The 19,468-nt window shown below is 40.7% G+C and overlaps 2 long non-coding RNA genes across 3 annotated transcripts in view; one reads left to right on the top strand and one right to left on the bottom strand.

Annotated features, from left to right (window-relative positions):
• LOC137630131 (uncharacterized) overlaps positions 1–6,352 on the top strand; it is a 1,005,382-nt gene extending 999,030 nt beyond the window's left edge. For both annotated transcript variants that reach the window (XR_011041666.1, XR_011041667.1), the window contains 2 exons: positions 5,902–5,990; positions 6,249–6,352. This is a non-coding gene — a long non-coding RNA (uncharacterized lncRNA). The remainder of the gene's footprint in view (positions 1–5,901; positions 5,991–6,248) is intronic.
• A 1,578-nt stretch (positions 6,353–7,930) lies between these two features.
• On the bottom strand, positions 7,931–19,185 carry LOC137630132 (uncharacterized). The gene is made up of 2 exons (XR_011041668.1): positions 18,973–19,185; positions 7,931–8,119 (listed from the first exon to the last, which is right to left on the bottom strand). It is a non-coding gene; the product is annotated as an uncharacterized lncRNA (long non-coding RNA).
• Between the last annotated feature and the right edge of the window lie 283 nt (positions 19,186–19,468).

Raw genomic sequence — 19,468 nt, forward strand, 5'->3', positions numbered from 1 at the left:
GTTCTCCATTTGGTACGTCCGATTATGCCTTTGTTTCATTAATAATATTTAAGACTGAGGAGTCTGTCCCTGATGTCTTAGTCATGTAAGATTCATAAGAAAAAAAATCTCAAGCAGACTGAAATGGCATTTTAGTTATTTAGTCAGAGTTGTATAATGCTGTAGTGTTGAGCCTGTTCTATTGAATGAGAAAATGGTCAACATAATTGATAGGCATATCCCTTCTTGTGTGCTAAAATGCAAGAGTAAGATTAAAATTCTGGTTGAATGATGGGTGCAGAAGTGCTAATTTGGAAGAGGCAGCAGCTTAAAATCTTTGGATGGGTAATAGATAGTTTCACTGGGAATAACCATAGCCTACTCGGCTAAGAGCATTTTCTTAGTTTGCTTCAACTGAAAATGACTACAATTTAACCATAAAAAGAACCCTTTCTGTTATAACCCAGGAGCATAAGTTGTGGGCTACCCTTGAATCTGCACAAAGGTGTGGATATAGATCCTTACTTTACTCAACCAGATGGCTTTGTCCCTCACTGTCCAAAGCAAAAGGAAACCCCTTTTGACTGATGCTCAACAATAAGAGGATTGTACAACTTGTTTGTAATCATTCTTGTTTTCCCCTAGGCTAAACTTATTAGTTTAGCATTTCAGTCTCATGAAATTAAAGCTCTAGATGGAACTTGATTTTGGAAGTGTAGACCCAAGTGGCATTTTAGATTTCTGAGCTCCCAAATTATCTTATTTTCCACATGTTAGCAAGAAGAGGGTCTTCAAGCATGTGGTGGAGAATTGGTAATGTTACTACATTAGGTAAATGTGTTTGTGATCCAGAGTCCAGTGGTTACCGTCAAATTTCCATAACTCCCATATATAGGTTTTTGAATGTCTTTTGGCAAAACTTTGAATAGGTTTACTGAATGTAATCATCTGTTTGCAATTTGGCTTTCATAAGCTCTTCTTACAATCTCCAGTGCTGTACAGAAATCCATTGATTGTGGTTGGGAAGTTTGTATGATTGGCCCTGTTTTTAGTACAGTACTGCCTTTGACTATAGATCATAAGGCACTTGTTTTCAAACTCAAGAGTTGGGAGTTGTTGGGTCTTTTCGTAGTAACTTGATTGAATTTTTAAGTAATGGATTGCAAATAGTAGTTGTTGATGGGCACCATAGAATATAGGAATGTGATATCTGGTGTTCCTCAAGGGAGTGTTCTTGGCCTATTACTTTAATACTATATACACATGACATGTGGTTTGGCCTTGGAAATAAGCCTGTTCCATATGTAGATGATTCTACCCTCTTTGCATCAATTCAATCGGAAAGTAGATCTGGTGTTGCTAAATCTCTTAGTAGAGAGAGAGCTGAAATTAGTGCATGGTGCAATTGTGGTCCATGAAATTTGAACCCTAACTGAACTCAAAGTATGATAGTAAGTAGGTCAAAGACAATGGCTCCTCATCATCCTGATGTCCGCATTGATAATGTTATTTAAAATTCTTTTTCATGATCTAGATATTAATATCTGGCGTCGTCATTCAGTTAGTTTGTGTTGCATAAGTTATACCATTCTTTGAATTCAGATCTTCTCGGGTAGTATCATCTTATTCGTAATATTAGATATGCAGTTAATTATAATAGTCATGCCTTCTCCATCATAAGGCTCAATATGACCTGGTACTTGAATTGGTGGAACTTCACAAATTCAAACTTGCAGTGAATGTTATGTTGAACAGGCTGGGATAAGCCTTTTTATAGTTCATATATAAAAGATGTATTTTAAAGTTATTACAATTCTTGAATATTTCATTTTAATTGTTCATTACTTCTCTTGTAGTTTTCCATATTTTTCCTAACTGGGGAAATTTTTCTCCCTTTAAGAGCCTTTGGGCTTGTAATAAGCATATAGTTTTTCTAACTAGGGTTGTAGCTTAGCCAATGGCGGCTCTTGTACAGGCCCTGGGAAATGCAGCACACTGTATTTTTGTACACTGATATTAAATATATCATTCTTTATACATGTATAATATATAATCCTCAAGTTTAATGTCAGTAGCCATGCTTAAGCGTTTAAAAAAAAAAAAATTAAAATCTTTGTATGGAACTGTGCGCTTGGTTCCATGCAAGGCTGAGAGGGAGAGAGCACTATTGCTCCAGCAATGCTGACTATGGCCTGTCGTTCTTTTTTTTTTTTTCAGGTGTTGTGCTAGAAAAGTGTACCATATTCTTGTATGTAATGTAATTTAGAATTAGAGGATCCTACTTACAGCTACCTGTATACTATTTGATTAATTTTGTTGTCTCCTGACACTAAAATTTCTGCTGATCGTTCAGAATCACCTGTGGAACACACAAAGCCAAGTTCCTCTCTCCTTTTTGTTCTTTCTTCCCATGAAAAACTATCAAACAGGGCATGATCAAAGTGACTGATCTCCCCAGTTGGGATCTCCTAAAGCACAATCATTTGTGTTGTTTGTCTTGTTCTTCAAAAGCAAGGTGATCTTTTGCTTCTCCCGTCTCTTGCTCACTTGTCATGAGAGAGGAAGTTGCTGACGGCTCAATCTCTGCCCCATAAGACAGGAAAGTCAAACCCTTCCAGGTCCTATTCGGAGAGGTAATTAAGCCAAGTCCCATGAGTTAAGTTTCTCTCAAAGTTTTTTTCAGATAATACTTTCACATTTGCCTCGACCACGATCAGCCCAATCGGGCTATAAAACTCTCGAGCCCCTTTGTCATGAGCATGTTCAGGCAGTAGATACTCAGTCTTGCTGCCTGCATTAAAGGGAACGCAGAGAGGATACTGTAGTTTCCACTTCTCTCTCTAATGGCCAAGACCATTCTTGGCGAGTGTTCTGAACAACACTGATCTTCTTGAAAGAAGTCTTGGACACCTTAGGTTGAGTCATACAGTATAAGCCTTTTTTAGAAGGATCCCTGGTTCCTCCAAATGGAAGTTTCCTGAGGTTTTGGGTTCAGATGCAGCTTAACCTAAGAAAACCTCCAGGAAAGAAAGATTCGCTCCTCTCGATACGTCACCAGATTTGGACTGGGTTGTCTTGGTCTCCTGCTTTAAGCGCCATCCTTAATCAGAAACTTTGTACCTCAAATGCACAAAGACCACCCTAGAGTGAAGACTATCACTCCTAGTCTTCAGCGAGTGACTATGTCAAGGAGAAAAGTTGGTTGTTTTGCTGATCCTGAGGATTACCAACCTGGTTTTGTCTTAGACCAGGGCTGTCTGTCCTACTGTAAGCCAGTGGAGTTCCTTTGCTCCTGTGTGAAGCCTTCCTCTGGGAGGAGGGTCGCCCTGGATCCCTCATACTCTTACTCCAAAGCAAATGGCTACAGGCAAAACCATATCTCCCAATACACTTGTAAGGTATTGGGAGAACTACCCCTTGTCCAGCCACCTCTCGGCTTCTGTGGCTTCCCTTTTACTTCACAGATGGAGACTATCTGCATCTTTTAGGTGAAAGGCTTTTATCAGGGCACAGCGCACAAGATACCTGTATACCTGCATAGAATCTGTAGCTGTTTACGAGGGAAAGTGGGCAATGCAATTTTCATATACAGGATACTTCTTTGGTCAGTCTTTCTGTGACTGATTGCCGATATCCTTGACGAGCTTCTCTCGGCCTTGAGCATAGTTTCCAACTGGTGGGTTTACACATTTTCTTTGTAGGAATTTTTGGAGTTGTGAGCAGTTATGCTCATGCAGAGATCTCTAAATTCTTCAGCTGTGAGTGTTGGCAGTTCTAAATTCACTAAAGTGTTTGCCATACGAACCTTTGTGAGTGTCCAATAGGAATTAGACATTACTTTCTTCCTTATTTTAGCCTCAACAAAATTGGTAGGTGAAATTCATGGCATGTGAGAAATGAAAAGGGGTTTCTATCCATTGCTCCAGTTTGTGGGAAAGATCCAAAACTTTACTGTTCAGGACAAAAGTTTAGTTATCCTCCATCTCCCTCAATGATGCAATTAGTGATCAGGATGACCTCCTTTTTCTCATGCGAGTGTGCTAGGATGCATAAGAGAACCCACCACTAAAGACCAGAGTAGCAGAGGTTATTTCTCATCACTGTTAAGGTGAAAAAGCCAATATCTATGAATACAAACTTTCTGCTGTGAGAAATATCATCTCTCTTAAACTGCTATAGGAGAACCCACAAACAAAGGTACTCGGTGTGTTCCCATAAAGGCAAGAGTCTGGAAGTGCCAAAGACAACCTTCACCTCCCACTACCTATGGAAGTATACCCAGATGTGTCTGGGACCTGTGATAACAGGAAAAAACGTTATATAGCAAGCCTAGCTCCCTCCACAGCACAAGAAATAAGATTTTTTTTTTCTTTTGTGGTTTAGCTGCCGTGCTATTGTGAAATTACATCAGACAGTATATGCAGATAACATGGCCAAAGTAGTAATTTCTTTACAATAGGTTTTGTATTGAAATAATCTTGATTTCTACCGAGGGGGAAGGAGGGGTAGAATATTCAGTAAGCCCACCCTTTTCTCACGTAATTCCCATACAATCAGGCATCCATATCCTGATATAGATTCTTAAGCGACCATTCACCAGTTCCTGGTGGAGGGAGACCTTGCCTAACACCTGCAATATCATGCTCAGGTTACTAGGAGGTTGACAGGAATCATGACTAACTCTTATGTGATACTGATATGGAAACTATTTCTTGGCCAGTAAAACTGTCAGTTTGGGTGTACGGGCTTCGCTCCTAAATGACGTTGCCTGTTAAAGGTCAAAGATTTGTACTGCATATAGAAAGAAATTGGAATTTTTATCTTTTTATATATTTCCTAACCATACAAACCTGAGACCTCAAGTTACATTGCCTACCAGAACCACCATGCAAATCCTTGGTCAAGTCAGTGAAAGTATTGCTGCCGGTCAAGTGGCCGGAGCTAACCACCACATGGCAGTCTGCTGTGTTTACCTCTTTAAAAAACGTAACGGCTGTAATCGCTTTGCCTTAGTTGTAATCCTATTAAAGATTTCGGGTTTGTATGTAATCCTATTAAAGATTTCGGGTTTGTATGTTAAAGAGATGAAAGTTGATTAATGGTTTGTATGTTAAGGAAACAAGTTTACTAAAAAATAATGTTATATTTTGAAGTGGTAGTCTTGTTAACGTACTTTATACTGTGTACAGTGCAATGCTGATCTTTTTTAACATATGATAACTGATCTTAAAACCTTCAGTTCATTATTACTTCACAGTTTGTGTAGTCCTTTCCTCACTGGTCTATTTTCCATGTAGGAATTGTAGGGCATGCAATTATGCTTTCCCAACAAGTAAGTATTACTACTAGCAATAATAATAATCCTGCACTTTTAAGATAACCACATTTAGTTATAGATATTACATGTTTTTTATAACTATTAAAGTAAATTTTGTAGTTAAATGAATTGTAAATAGTTTGTCCAGGATTATTGTATCATTTATTAAAACTGTTTATTCTGACTATTTTTTCTAGTGTTGACATTTTTGGGGGCAGTAACAATTAACAAGTTATGAAATTTTCACCGGTAGATGTAAAAGGTAAAAAAGAAGCCTACAAAGTTGGATATAGGAAGTTATTGTTTTTTATTTTTTGTTTTTTTTCATATATTATTGGGAACCCATATTAAAGTAATTTAATGAATTTGGGTCCCAATCAGTGTAACTTAGCTGTATAAATGAAATAATTGGGATTTATAGAAACCATTGTAACCATAAAATATAGTGAGGGAACTTAACAAAAACTTTGTGTATTCTTAAGTAAGGTCAGAGGAATAATGTGTATAAAGTAATTTATTTTATAATTTTAGGCATTTATATGGTTCTAACTGGTTGTTACAGTTGGCATGTTTTTATTATGTTTAAAAACATCTTGTAATTCTAGGGAAGGAGGTTAAAGCAGAGCAAGGAAGGAAGGAAATCCAAGAGAATAAAGCAAACAAAACAAGGAAGAAGAAATATAGCGGAAGGAAGGTGAGTAAAAACCACGAGATTGTTTTTTTTAGGACATTGTTGATAATTTTTCTCCTCAGGTGATTTTACTTTATTGTTGACAAGACATCTTGTGTAGTGTTTATGGAAAAAATAGATATAAAATTTATTGTTGACAAAACATCTTGTGTAGTGTTTATGGAAAAAAGACATAAAATCCTGTTTATACAAAATTTGTAATTTACAGTGTTGACAGTCTTTGTCTACAAACACATAATCTTCTAATTTTTAATTTTACAGGGGGAAGTGGAAGTATGGAAGCTTGGGAATATTTAGGACCAGCTAAGAAGAAGAAGAAGGATAAAAGATAAGAATGTCTGTGATCAAAGCAAAGAGCATATAAGTTTACTTAACAGATAAGAGAAGATGGAAGAGATAAAGCAGATGGAAGAGATAAAGCAAAGAGCATATAAGTTTACTTAACAGATAAGAGAAGATGGAAGAGAATAAAAATAATTTACTAAAATTTTAATCATTTTTATTCATTTACTAAAATTTTAATCATTTTTATTCATTTAAAACATACAGGTTTAGAAAATATACTGCTTTACAGGCAATTTAAAACATACAGGTTATTTAGAAAATATACTATTTTACAGGCCATTTATGCTCTCAAAACTACTAGCACTTGCGGGCACATCTCACTTCTGGACTGCCTTGCACTTGCGGCTAATTCTCCAGAAGGGGCTGCCTTGCACTTACAACTAATTCTCCAGAAAGATAAGATTTGCTTGCACTTGAGGTTATATCTCGCTGCTAGTCTGCCTGGCACTTGAGCAACATCTCGCTGCTAGTCTGCCTGATACTTGCGACTCATCTCACTATTCTGCCTTGCACTTGCGGCTACGTCCCCCTTCTGGTCTGCCTTGCACTTGCAGCTACATCTCGCTTCTGGTCTGCCTTGCACTTGAGGTTATATCTCGCTGCTAGTCTGCCTGGCACTTGAGCAACATCTCGCTGCTAGTCTGCCTGGCACTTAAACAACATCTAGCTGCTAGTCTGCCTGGTACTTGCGACTCATCTCACTATTCTGCCTTGCACTTGCGGCTACGTCTCGCTTCTGGTCTGCCTTGCACTTGCGGCTACATCTCGCTTCTGGTCTGCCTTGCACTTGCGGCTATGTCTCGCTTCTGGTCTGCCTTGCACTTGCGGCTACGTCTCGCTTCTGGTCTGCCTTGCACTTGCGGCTACGTGTCGCTTCTGGTCTGCCTTGCACTTGCGGCTACGTCTCGCTTCTGGTCTGCCTTGCACTTGCGGCTACGTCTCGCTTCTGGTCTGCCTTGCACTTGCGGCTAATTCTCCAGAAGGGTCTGCCTTGCACTTGCGGCTACGTCTCGCTTCTGGTCTGCCTTGCACTTGCGGCTACGTGTCGCTTCTGGTCTGCCTTGCACTTGCGGCTACGTGTCGCTTCTGGTCTGCCTTGCACTTGCGGCTACGTCTCGCTTCTGGTCTGCCTTGCACTTGCGGCTAATTCTCCAGAAGGGTCTGCCTTGCACTTGCGGCTAATTCTCCAGAAGGGTCTGCCTTGCACTTGCAGCTAATTCTCCAGAAAAGTCTGCCTTGCACTTGCAGCTAATTCTCCAGAAAGGTCTGCCTTGCACTTGCAGCTAATTCTCCAGAAAGATCTGCCTTGCACTTGCAGCTAATTCTCCAGAAAGATCTGCCTTGCACTTGCAGCTAATTCTCCAGAAAGATCTGCCTTGCACTTGCAGCTAATTCTTCAGAAAAATCTGCCTTGCACTTGCAGCTAATTCTTCAGAAAAATCTGCCTTGCACTTGCAGCTACATCTCTCTTCTGGTCCGCCTTGCACTTGAGGTTATATCTCGCTTCTGGTCTGCCTTGCACTTGAGGTTACATCTCGCTTCTGGTCTGCCTTGCACTTGAGGTTACATCTCGCTTCTGGTCTGCCTTGCACTTGAGGTTACATCTCGCTTCTGGTCTGCCTTGCACTTGAGGTTACATCTCGCTTCTGGTCTGCCTTGCACTTGAGGTTACATCTCGCTTCTGGTCTGCCTTGCACTTGAGGTTACATCTCGCTTCTGGTCTGCCTTGCACGCTTCTGGTCTGCTTTGTACTTGCGGCTTCATCTCACTTGCATCAGGATTCTTATCTGAAATTTTCCCAATCATTAATTTTTTATACAATAATTTTGCTAATATGTATGAATAAAGAAAATGAAGCAAATTATTTCAATACATGACCTTTACCACGAATATGCTTAAAGGTTTAAAAATGCCATCAATTGCTATTTTTATAGCCAAGACCTTTTACAATTTTATACTTCCTAATATTTTAACACTAAAAGTATTATTGGTCAAACATGAAAAAACTGCCCTTAGTTATGGTCAAATTAATGAATGAGAAACTGACTACTGTAGTTGGACAAAAAAGTCCTTAGTTTTGCAAACTAATTTAAATATCCAGGGTATTAGACAAATTAACGAGAGAACAGCCTTTAGTTGGTTAAATTGATGAAAAATATACCCAGTGCCTATTTGTTACAAAAATGCAGAGCACATTGTTGTTGGGTAAACTAATGAGAAAAAAACGAAAGCCTTGTTGCGTAAACTGTGAGAAATGTGCAGCATTGGTTGGTCAAATTAATAAAACGCACCTCAATATTTGGCCTAATTAATGAGTAGAATGCCACCCATAGTTAGTTGTTGGGAAAGAAGAGGGGAAATCGTAGCCCACAGTTTGGCGAACTAGGAATAAAAACTCGCACCCTGGTTGTTGAGAAATCTGAGAAAATGCAGTACTTAATTGTTGGTAAAACTAATGAGAAATGATATTTTCATTAATAAAATAAATTTTTGAACATACTTACCCGGTAGTTATATATATAGCTTACATCCCTGACGTCTACGGCAGAAAATTCGAAACTCGCGCCAACCGCTAGTTGGATAGCCAGGTGTACCACCCCTGCATCCTAGCGAGGTACCTGGGAACCATTCCAGTGACCCTCATATATACCATGCCTCTAGTCTAGAGGGGAGGAGGGTGGGACTAAAATTATATATAACTCCCCGGTAAGTATGTTCAAAAATTTATTTTATTAATGAAAATATCATTTTTAAACAAGACTTACCCGGTAGTTATATATATAGCTGATTAACACCTTTGGAGGAGGGTTAGAGACAGCTAGCATATCTGGAATTCTACTTAAGAGTTAATTAAAACAAAACTTAAGGGTTCGTACCTGATAAGGAAGCTGACTTCAATGATACTCTGCCTCATTATGTCTGCTACACTTATGAGTATGTCTGCTACACTTATGAGATCCAGTGATCCTCCCAGGGGGCTGAAGATCTCGAAGGGACTGTCAAACCGGTGTCAAAACCTCATCATGACAGAACCTACTCAAATAACCAATTCCGGGTGCTCTCAGGGTACAAACATGACCACCTGACAAAATCAATGATTGCGGAAGACTGGCACAATCTCCACAAACAACCTTAAAAACAATTAAAAGTATAAAGAGAAGAAAAGGTTATTGGGATTATGGGAACATAGTGATGGATCCTTTCGCCCACTATTGCACTCGCTGCTACGAATGGACTCAAGAGTGAAACAGTCCTCGTAACAAGTTTGAACACCTTTCAAATAATACGACGCGAACACAGATTTGCTCCTCCAGAAGGTAGTGTCCATTATGCTTTGTAGAGATCTGTTCTGCCTGAATGCAGTCGACGTTGCCACCTCTCTGACCTCATGCGACTTGACCTTTAAAAGCCCAAGGTCTCTGATTCATTACAATGAATATGAGCTTCCCTAATTAAAAGCCTGACGAAATAAGACAAGGCATTTTTAGACTTCTGTAAAGAGGGCTACTTGACTGAACACCACAAAGATTCAGACTTGCCTCGTAAATCTCTTGTTCTCTCCAAGTAGCATCTTAGAGCTCTAACTGGGCACAAGACTCTTTCTACCTCATCTCCAACCAGATCCGTAAGATTTGGAATCTTGAATACTTTGGGCCAAGGTAGAGAAGGGCGTTCGTTTTTGGCAAGAAAGCCTAACTGCAAGGAACAGACAGCTTTGCCATTACGAAATCCAACGTTTTTGCTAAACGCATGAATCTCGCTTACTCTTTTGGCCGTCGCAAGACTGACCAAAAATAAAGTCTTCATAGTGAGGTCATTCAAGGCAGTTGAACCCAGTGGCTCAAACCTGTCGCTCATGAGAAATTTCAAAACAATATCCAGATTCCAGGCTGGAGAATCTTGGTTCCGACGTTTTGAAGTCCCGAAAGACTTGAGAAGCTCTTGTAAATTCTTATTGCTAGAGAGGTCAAGGCTCCTATGCCTAAACACAGTAGCTAACATACTCCTATAGCCTTTGATAGTAGAGGAGGAGAAATTGCATTTCCTTCGAAGATAAAGCAGGAAAACTGCAATTTGAGCTACAGAGGTACTGGATGAGGAAAGAGAGTTGACTACACCACTCTCTGAAAACCTTCCACTTAGATTGATAGACCTTGATGGTTGAGGTCCTTCTTGCTCTCGCAATAGCCTGAGCTGCCTCCTTCGAAAAGCCTCTAGATCTAGCGAGTCTCTCAATAGTCTGAAGGCAGTCAGCTGAAGAGCGTGGAGATTTTGATGCAATCTTTCCAAGTGGGGTTGTCTGAGAAGATCTGCTTTTAGAGGAAGACTTCTTGGGGTGTCTATCACCCATTCCAGTATCTCTGTGAACCATTCTCTTGACGGCCAATAGGGAGCCACAAGGGTCATCCTGGTTCCTTTGGATGTCACAAATTTCTGTATTACCCTGTACAGGATCTTGTAAGGAGGGAATGCATAGAGATCTAGATTGGACCAGTCCAAAAGAAAAGCGTCTATGTGGACTGCTTCTGGATCTGGAACAGGGGAGCAATAAGCCTCTAGCCTCTTCGTCTTTGAGGTTGCGAAGAGGTCTATGCAAGGATGACCCCAAAGATGCCACAGACTCTTGCACACCTGAAGGTTGAGGGTCCACTCTGTTGGAAGGATCTGATTCCGTCTGCTGAGACTGTCTGCCATAACGTTTTTTCTCCCCTTGAATGAAACGCGTGAGAAGAATAACATTTCTCTCTCTTGCCCACATCAGGAGATTCCTTGACGTCTCGTACAGAGATATCGAGTGCGTTCCCCCTTGCTTTGAGATGTAAGCCAATGCTGTTGTGTTGTCCGCATTGACCTGTACTACTTTGTTGGTGACCAAAGCCTCGAAACTTCTGAGGGCTAAAAGCACTGCCAATAACTCCTTGTGGTTGATATGCTAAGATTTCTGGGGTTCTGTCCAAAGACCCGAGACTTCTAATTTGTCTAGGGTTGCTCCCCATCCCGTGTCCGAGGCGTCGGAGCATAACACAAGATCTGGGCTTTTCATTGACAAATCAAGACCCTCCTGGAACTTGTCTGATTCCTCCCACCACCGAAGGCAGACTTTGATGGGGTCCGTGATAGGAATGGACATCGATTCTAAGTCCCTCTCCTTGTCCCAATGGCTGTTGAGATGGAACTGTAGAGGACGAAGATTCAGCCTTCCCAGTGAGACGAACTGCTCCGAGGAGGAGAGGGTTCCTATCAGACTCATCCATTTCCTTGCTGAGGAAACTTCCTTGCTTTGAAACGAACTCGGTTTCAACTTGGCTTGCTCTATCCTTGAGGGAGACGGAAAAGCCCGAAAAATCTGACTCCGTATTGTCATCCCCAAATATAGATTGAGAAGGAACCAAGAGAGACTTTTCCTTGTTTACCAGGAGACCTAGTTCTTCCGCAAGGTCCAAGGTTGTCTGAAGATCCTTCAGGCTGTGATCGTAAGAGTGCGCTCTGAGAAGCCAGTCGTCGAGATACAGGGAGGCTCTTATGCCCCTTGAATGTAAGATCTTTGCTACATTCAGCATGAGCTTCGTAAAGATCTGAGGCACTGTGCAAAGACCAAAGCATAGGGCTCTGAATTGGAAGACGTCTCCCATGAAAACTAACCTGAGGTAGGGTCTGAAGCTCAGATGGATGGGGATGTGGAAGTAGGCGTCCCGAAGGTCCAATGAGACCATCCAGTCGTCCTTCCTTACTGCTGCTAACCCTGACTTCGAAGTCTCCATGGTGAACTTTGTTTTGATGATGAACCTGTTCAGCGCACTCACGTCCAGAACTGGACGCCATCCCCCCCGAGTTCTTGGGTACCAGGAATAGCCGATTGTAGAAACCAGGTGAACGGATATCCTGAACCTTCTCTATGGCCCCCTTCTCTAATATAAGACACACTTGGTTCGAAAGAGCTTGTCTCTTTGCCTCCTCTCTCTATCTGGGAGAGAGATCCACAGGCACTGAGACCAGGGGAGGGCTCCCTTGAAAGGGGATCTTGTAACCCTCCCCCAAGATCTGAATAGACCATTGGTCTGCCCCTCTCTTCTCCCACGCTTGCCAGAATTTGAGGAGTCTGGCACCCACTGCCTGAAGGCGAAAGCAGTCAGACTCTGCTTCGCCCTGCCCTGAAACCTCTTCTCTTACTCCTCCTAGCATCAGGTCTTGAGCTACCCCTACTAGAGGATCTTCCTCGAAAGGGCTGGGAAAACTTAGGAAAAGTATCTTCCTTAGACTTGCGGCTGACAAAAGAGGAAGGTAAAGCCTTTCTAGCGGACTTGGAGACAAGATCCTGAGTGGCCTTCTGAGCTAAGGCTGCAGAGATCTCCCTGATAAGTTCTTGCGGAAACAGTAATGGAGAAAGAGGAGCATATAAGAGTTCGGACTTCTTGAAGGGAGTCACCCCCGGCAAAAGAAAAGAGCAAAGTTGGTCTCTTCTTAAGGATGCCTGCGGAAAAAAGAGCTGCAAGCTCATTAGCGCCATCCCTCAAGGCCTTGTCCATGCACGACATCAAATGGACCAGGGCAGAGGTATCCCCCTCTTTAAAAGCCTCAACTTTTTTACCCAAGGCCCCCAGCGTCCAGTATAGGAAGTTGAAAACTTCAAAGGCCCGAAAAATTCCTTTGAGAAGGTGGTCCATTTCTGAAGTGGACCAAAATATTTTGGTCTTCCTCATGGCCGACCGTCGAGGAGCATCTACGAGGCTTGAGAAATCTCCCTGGGCAGAGGCAGGAATCCCCAAGCCGAGAACTTCTCCCGTCTCGTACCAGATGCTCGACCTCGAAGCAAGTCTAGCTGGAGGAAAGGAAAAAGACATCTTTCCTAAGGTCTTCTTAGACTGTAACCAGTCACCCATTAATTTCAGAGCTCTCTTGGACGAACGTGACAGAACCATCCTAGTAAAACGGGCTTTCTTAGAGGCTTTGCCTAGAGTAAACTCAGACGGAGGAGAGTGCGGAGCTATAGGCACAAAAAAGTCCGAAAACTCTTTCGTAAAAACTTTCATAAGTTTTTTAAGATCAGCCGAATGACGGAAAGAAACAGTGTCCTCGTCTTCTGAAACGTCATCAAACTCCAAAGGAGAAAGCTGTGCTTCTACTTCCTTCTCCAGCGACGTTTCTCCGGGAGCAGTAGGGTTAAGAGCGGTATCAATATCAGAAAAGATCTGAGTGCCAACCGCAACAGAAATAGGCTCATTGCGAACAGTAACAGGCGGCAGAGTCGCGTGCAGCTCAACTGAACGCTCGCGATCAGCCCGATCAGAGACGAGAAGTTCCTGTACATGAACCGCATCGATGTCTTGAAAAGGATAAGGCGCCTCCTCGTAATACAAACCAACATCCGAAATATGACCAGGGAAAGGACGTTCAGGATCATATTCAGAAACACGCTTGCCGTCAACTACTGGCAAGCAATCGGTACTACGAATCGCTCGTTGTTCAAGACGTTTGGCAGCCTGTTTAAAAGGGCGTTCGGTAGCCTGTTTGCAAGGACGTTCGGCAGTCTGAACCTAAGGCTCGGCAGCCTGTTCAGTAGGAAGTTCAGAAGCCTGAGTCGACGGGCGATCAAAAACCTGTTTAACAGGACATCCGACGTCTTTCTTAGAAGAACGCACAGGCGCACAGTCTCGATCACGTTCAATAAAAGAACCGTGGACTGCGGACTTAGGACAACGATCACGATCGCTTCCTAAAGGCCGTTCGAATCGGCTAGCAGGAAGCTTCGAACCCCGAATATGAGGCCGCTCGGAAACACGTCCTGGCTCACTTCTCCGATCACGATCGCTGATACGAGATTTGTCGCTGCGCTGGTATGATTGCATAAAGGAAGAGAGCCTGCTTTGCATGTCTTGAAGAAAAACAGTCAGGATCCGAATGTTGTGAAATCGGCGATGAGGTCATAACGTTTTCCTCACCACTAAACGGAATAGAGCACCTAGAAGGCGAAATCCAGTCTGAAGGTTGCTTGGGAGCTTGGAATGAGGTAAAGCCTGGACCAGGGTGCCCAGAAGGATCCTTGGAAACGTCCAGAGTCCTAGAAGGAAGTTTGGTCGGGGGCTTTCAAAAGGCTCTGGAGAATCCTAATGACTGCATCCAGGCTTAGAACTAGTAGGACGTCGATAGGCCGTATCATAGGACCTCTTAAGAGGCTTGGAAGCGAGCTTCCAGCCTCTTTTAGGCAAGGGGTCATCCGAAGACGACGAAAAACACTTAACCTCACCTTTACGATGGTGAGGGCGAACGTCCTGGGAGGCACCCACAGGTACGTTCGAGGGGACGTCTGCTCGTTTGTTGAAGCCTCTCGTCTCCTTTCGCCTTTCGACATTCCTTCTCCCAGGGGTTGGGGAGCTTGGAAGAGGTCTAGGACTAGGAGGACGACAGACACGAACAGGCGCACCCTCCACTGCACTTAACTAAACTGCACTTGCACCTTCACCTTTCAAAAGACGCACATCGGACATCAACTGTGTCCTGTCCGCAGCCAAAGATTCAACTTTAGCGCCAAGAGCTTGAATCGCCACTAACATATCCTTTAGTGAAGGGTCATTAGCAATAGCAATAGTGGGATCAGGATCTACCACTACAGGTGAAGGAATAGGATTAATGACATGGGAGGAGGAAACATCTCTAGAAGAGCGAGAAGAACTACGCCTCAATCTATCCCTTTTAAGTTTATGCCTGTATTTATCAAAATCAATCCATTCATGCTCTGACAGCTAAACACATTCGTCACAGCGATCACCTAAATCACACTCTTTACCCCTGCATGCAACACAGAGAGAATGGGGGTCAAGAGAGGCTTTAGCCATACGGGTCTTACACCCACTAGTCACACATAACCTAAAAGTAATAGGGGGTGGCCATTTTGAAAAATTTAAGAGAATTCAGACAAGCAAAGGTCAAAAATCATCTAATTCAAACAAAACCAAGAAATATCCAAAGCAAGATCCAAAACAAGCTGGAGTCAATAACCAAAGATTTGTACTTCACCAAAAAAACTATCAGTAATGACGGAGTAGAATTTACGTGTCGCCGCTAGCGACGGCAGGGAATATATGAGGGCCACTGGAATGGTTCCCAGGTACCTCGCTAGGGTGCAGGGGTGGTACACCTGGCTATCCAACTAGCGGTTGGCGCGAGTTTCGAATTTTCTGCCGTTGACGTTGGGGACGTAAGCTATATATATATATAACTACCGGGTAAGTCTTGTGTTTAAAAACACGAATCCCTTGTATTCAGAGAAATCAGCCCACCTGTTATGCTAAAAAAAATTACCCTTAGATTTAGGGGAAATCAAGAGGTTCTTAGTATTTAGCATTGACAGGCTAATTTTACATCACTAAAATTGCATTCGTTGATATATAAATAAGTTAATTTAGTACGTGACTACTTTTTCGAATAATGGGTCAAAATCCGCTGTTTTTTTGGGTGCTAGCTAATCAAACAATTCCATTAATTAGAACTGTATGGATAAACGTTTTTCCAACTATCAGATAAATCTCATATAACTCCAACATGCCCTTTTAGCTTTAAACCACTAACATTTCAAAAAATTGCCCATCAAACACTGAAGCTATCTGAAAATGCACACTAGCAACTCCCCTAACCATGAAATACTTGAAACAGTCTAGAAGATGGTTATAATTCAAACTAAACAGTGTTAGGCAGCCTGTCCCGTTCTTTTGACTTGTTAAAAGTAATGCCGAATGGAGACTAAAACAAGACCACATGTAGCCTATTTGTGAATTTCTATCAACTATCAAAGCCAATGTAGCCTATAGGATTAAGCAATTGTATATATTCATTAGTCAATAGGTATATGAAAAAAAAACTACAATGTCTGCTGCTGCGGATGTTTTCTAAAGATAAAGGGGTTAGTACAAAAAAGTGAAATCCACCCGACAAATTAACCCGAGATTTTGGTATGGAAATCTACAAATTTTGAAAACCACTGGACGACATTTCTATGAAAAATAAAAACTATTTACTACAGTAAATACGCATTGCATTCAACAAATTTGACCTTTATTTCCACTGCAACTAAGCCGTTCTATTTTTGTGGAAACTCGCCCACTTCCCGTAGGACACAGGTGGGAACCTGGGATTTTGGGTGTGCGAAAACAGGACAAAACGTGATTATCTAACACGAGATTTGTAAAAGGGTACAGAACATAAACCCACCTAACCTAGTAGGTCCTAGGTATAACCCCTAGAGGGGGGGGGGGACCCCTGGTCACAACTATGCAGTGGGTAAGCTCCCTGAACCCCCTTCCCAGGACACAAACTAAAAGTGATTCACAAATAAATCCTTACATTATGATAGTCAAAAATAATTCCTTACCTTATGATTGAAACCTATGTCTTTTCTATCTTGACAATCTTTATAGAAGCATTTTATTAGTGAACCATGTCCTGTGTATTTCTATAATACCAATTTCGAAATAGATGGTACTTACATCTTATCCTTTCGTCACTACAGGCATTCCTGTTAAGTCGATCCTACTAATAGCTCCACAGCACTCTCAACACTTGTCCTTAAGAATTAAATTATGTCTAAGCATATTCAACCACTAGAGCAGTGATTCTTAAACTGAGGGGCACGCCCCTCTAGGGGGGCGCCAAGAGCTTTCAAGGGGGGCGCTAGTAGTTAAAATAGTAACAATGAAAATAAAAATGTAGTAATTATGATGTATTTCGTTTTACAATACTACATAAATATGGATAAATCAATTACTAAAGAGGATGTGTAATATTTTTTGATGTGGTCATGATCCAGGAATGATTGTATTAAGAGTAAAAATTACTGTATGTTTATTTTTGCAGTAATTAGTATTTTTTCTAGTATTTTCTATCAATTTAATGACTGTAATCTGTATAATGCTAAAAGTTTGAAAAAATTATGATAAAATTTTGTTTCATCATATATTTATTTTACCCATTTTCTATGAACAATGTTTATCTTATTGAAATATAGTACAGTGCATTCCTATAAAAAATCAACAGCAATTGAATAAAAATCTATCATTCATCCATATACTCACATAACCAATGAACTATATTAGCATACAAAACGTAACTTATTGTTTATAAAAAACAATACATACATACTTACGGTACTTTCTACTTTGGCAAAAATTTCAAGGGTGGGGAGTTGGGGGGGGGGGAGGCGTGGGACCTATGCTTAATGCAGAAGGGGGCGCAAGGCAAAAAAAGTTTAAGAACCACTGCACTAGAGAATAATAAAATTCTTCATAACCAACACTGCACAGCACACAATCCTTAGGAACTGGATTTTTTTTTTTTTTATATATAAAAATTAACGCCTTTGTCATAGCTACAACAAAACGAAATCCCAATTTTCCTTCAATTCGTAGTATTCAGTCAAATACGGATCTCGACCAAAATCCTAGTAAGGCTTGATTTTCGACTGAAGTCGTTCGTAATTAGTCATTAACCTATTACGTCATAATGATGTCACAGCTCGGCCAATAAGTTAATTGGAACTGTTTGGCTCATTAAAAGTAACACTGCCGTAGAGGAAAAGTCTCTCCCGACTTAGGAAAAAGTAGAGGTAAAAACTTAAAAATCACAATTCCACCTCATTCAATCTCAACATATATACTTTTATAGCTTTTTACATGCTCTTTTCATGTAGGTGATTATTTTCTTTAACATCGAGTGCGGCATGCTTCTGAAGTTTTACAGAGGATCCCTATATTTTGCGCAATTTTACTATGATTTATTATGCGTCTCGGAATAATGTATAGAAGAAAAGGGGAGTTTTACCGTCTATCAATTCGTCAGTAAATTTTCATCACTCAAAACCCTGGTCCCCACTGGGTGTCCCCCATTACCGCAGGATATATCAAGGTACTGTATATCCTATCAACTTGGTTTGGGTGGGAAATGAAGGTCATTTACGAAAACATAGTTTTATAAACCAATATTGATAGTAAAGTTTGCTCCCGTGTTTTACTAGAATAACTAAAAATCTATACCGGTAGATTTTAGAAAGTCCAACTAAATTTCAGACTACAAAATCAGTAATAATTCAGCATTAAAAGAGTACCTTGAGAAAACCAGCTGAGAATAAAATTAAATGCCCAACCCCAACTAGTTAGGCCAATTAAAACGCTAAGTATTTACTAAAGTATATACGACTCAGCTCCACTATAAGATTATCTGGACCGTAAGTAAATTTAATTTCCATATTCTACATTAAAGATGCAAAATGAAAACCATCTACTGTAGCATAAGATAACGAATTTCTTTGGTATAAATTCAAAATATTCTAATAAAAACCATCATCATCATCTACGCCTATTGACGCAAAGGGCCAATAAAAACAACCTGGTTCAAAACATTAGTTCAAATTAAAAAAAAAAAAAAAAAAAAAAAAAAAAAATGGAAATGTAGGTCGTAGGCTACACACCAATAGGAAACAAAATGACATCACAAGAATACACTAGCAACAATAAACTGGAATATATCCGCTATATATAACTATACCTGTAGATCATCGAGACCATATTCTACAACAAACAATTCCATGTAATTTACCAACCTTACTATAAAAACACCGTAAAGAATATTCAACTATATGAAATTTACCAACCTTATACTACAAACGTCGTAATAAATTGCAAAGCAGAAATATGACGATCACGTCACTCGCAGCACCCATCAGCAACTGACGTGGCTTTCTCAAAATCTCCACGAGGTTCCACTTTCTGGATTCAAGGATAACAAAATGACAGCTACCAAGAAACAGCGGCATCTTGGCTGCCATCTACTGGTTGGTTCGTAAAAAGCAAAACTGCTAGACATGGATTCTGGAATTGTAGAAAAATAGCATTTTTTTTTTGTTTTTTAATAATTCATATTTTTAACGTAATACAAATAGGGTCAAACAATTTGAGTAACAGGAATAATTGGTAAAATTTTGTTTTGCAGAGGAATCAAATTTTATTTTGTAGATTGTGTGAAGACGTATAAAATAAACAATATAATCAGAATGTTTCCTTCTGTTTTACGTCTAAAAGAAAATTACTTTTTTTCTTCTATCAAGTACAGGACAGTGGGTACCTAAGTTGCCAAATTCTAATAATATA

Source organism: Palaemon carinicauda, chromosome 38 (assembly GCF_036898095.1).
Source record: "Palaemon carinicauda isolate YSFRI2023 chromosome 38, ASM3689809v2, whole genome shotgun sequence".
Classification (NCBI taxonomy): Eukaryota; Metazoa; Arthropoda; class Malacostraca; order Decapoda; family Palaemonidae; genus Palaemon; species Palaemon carinicauda.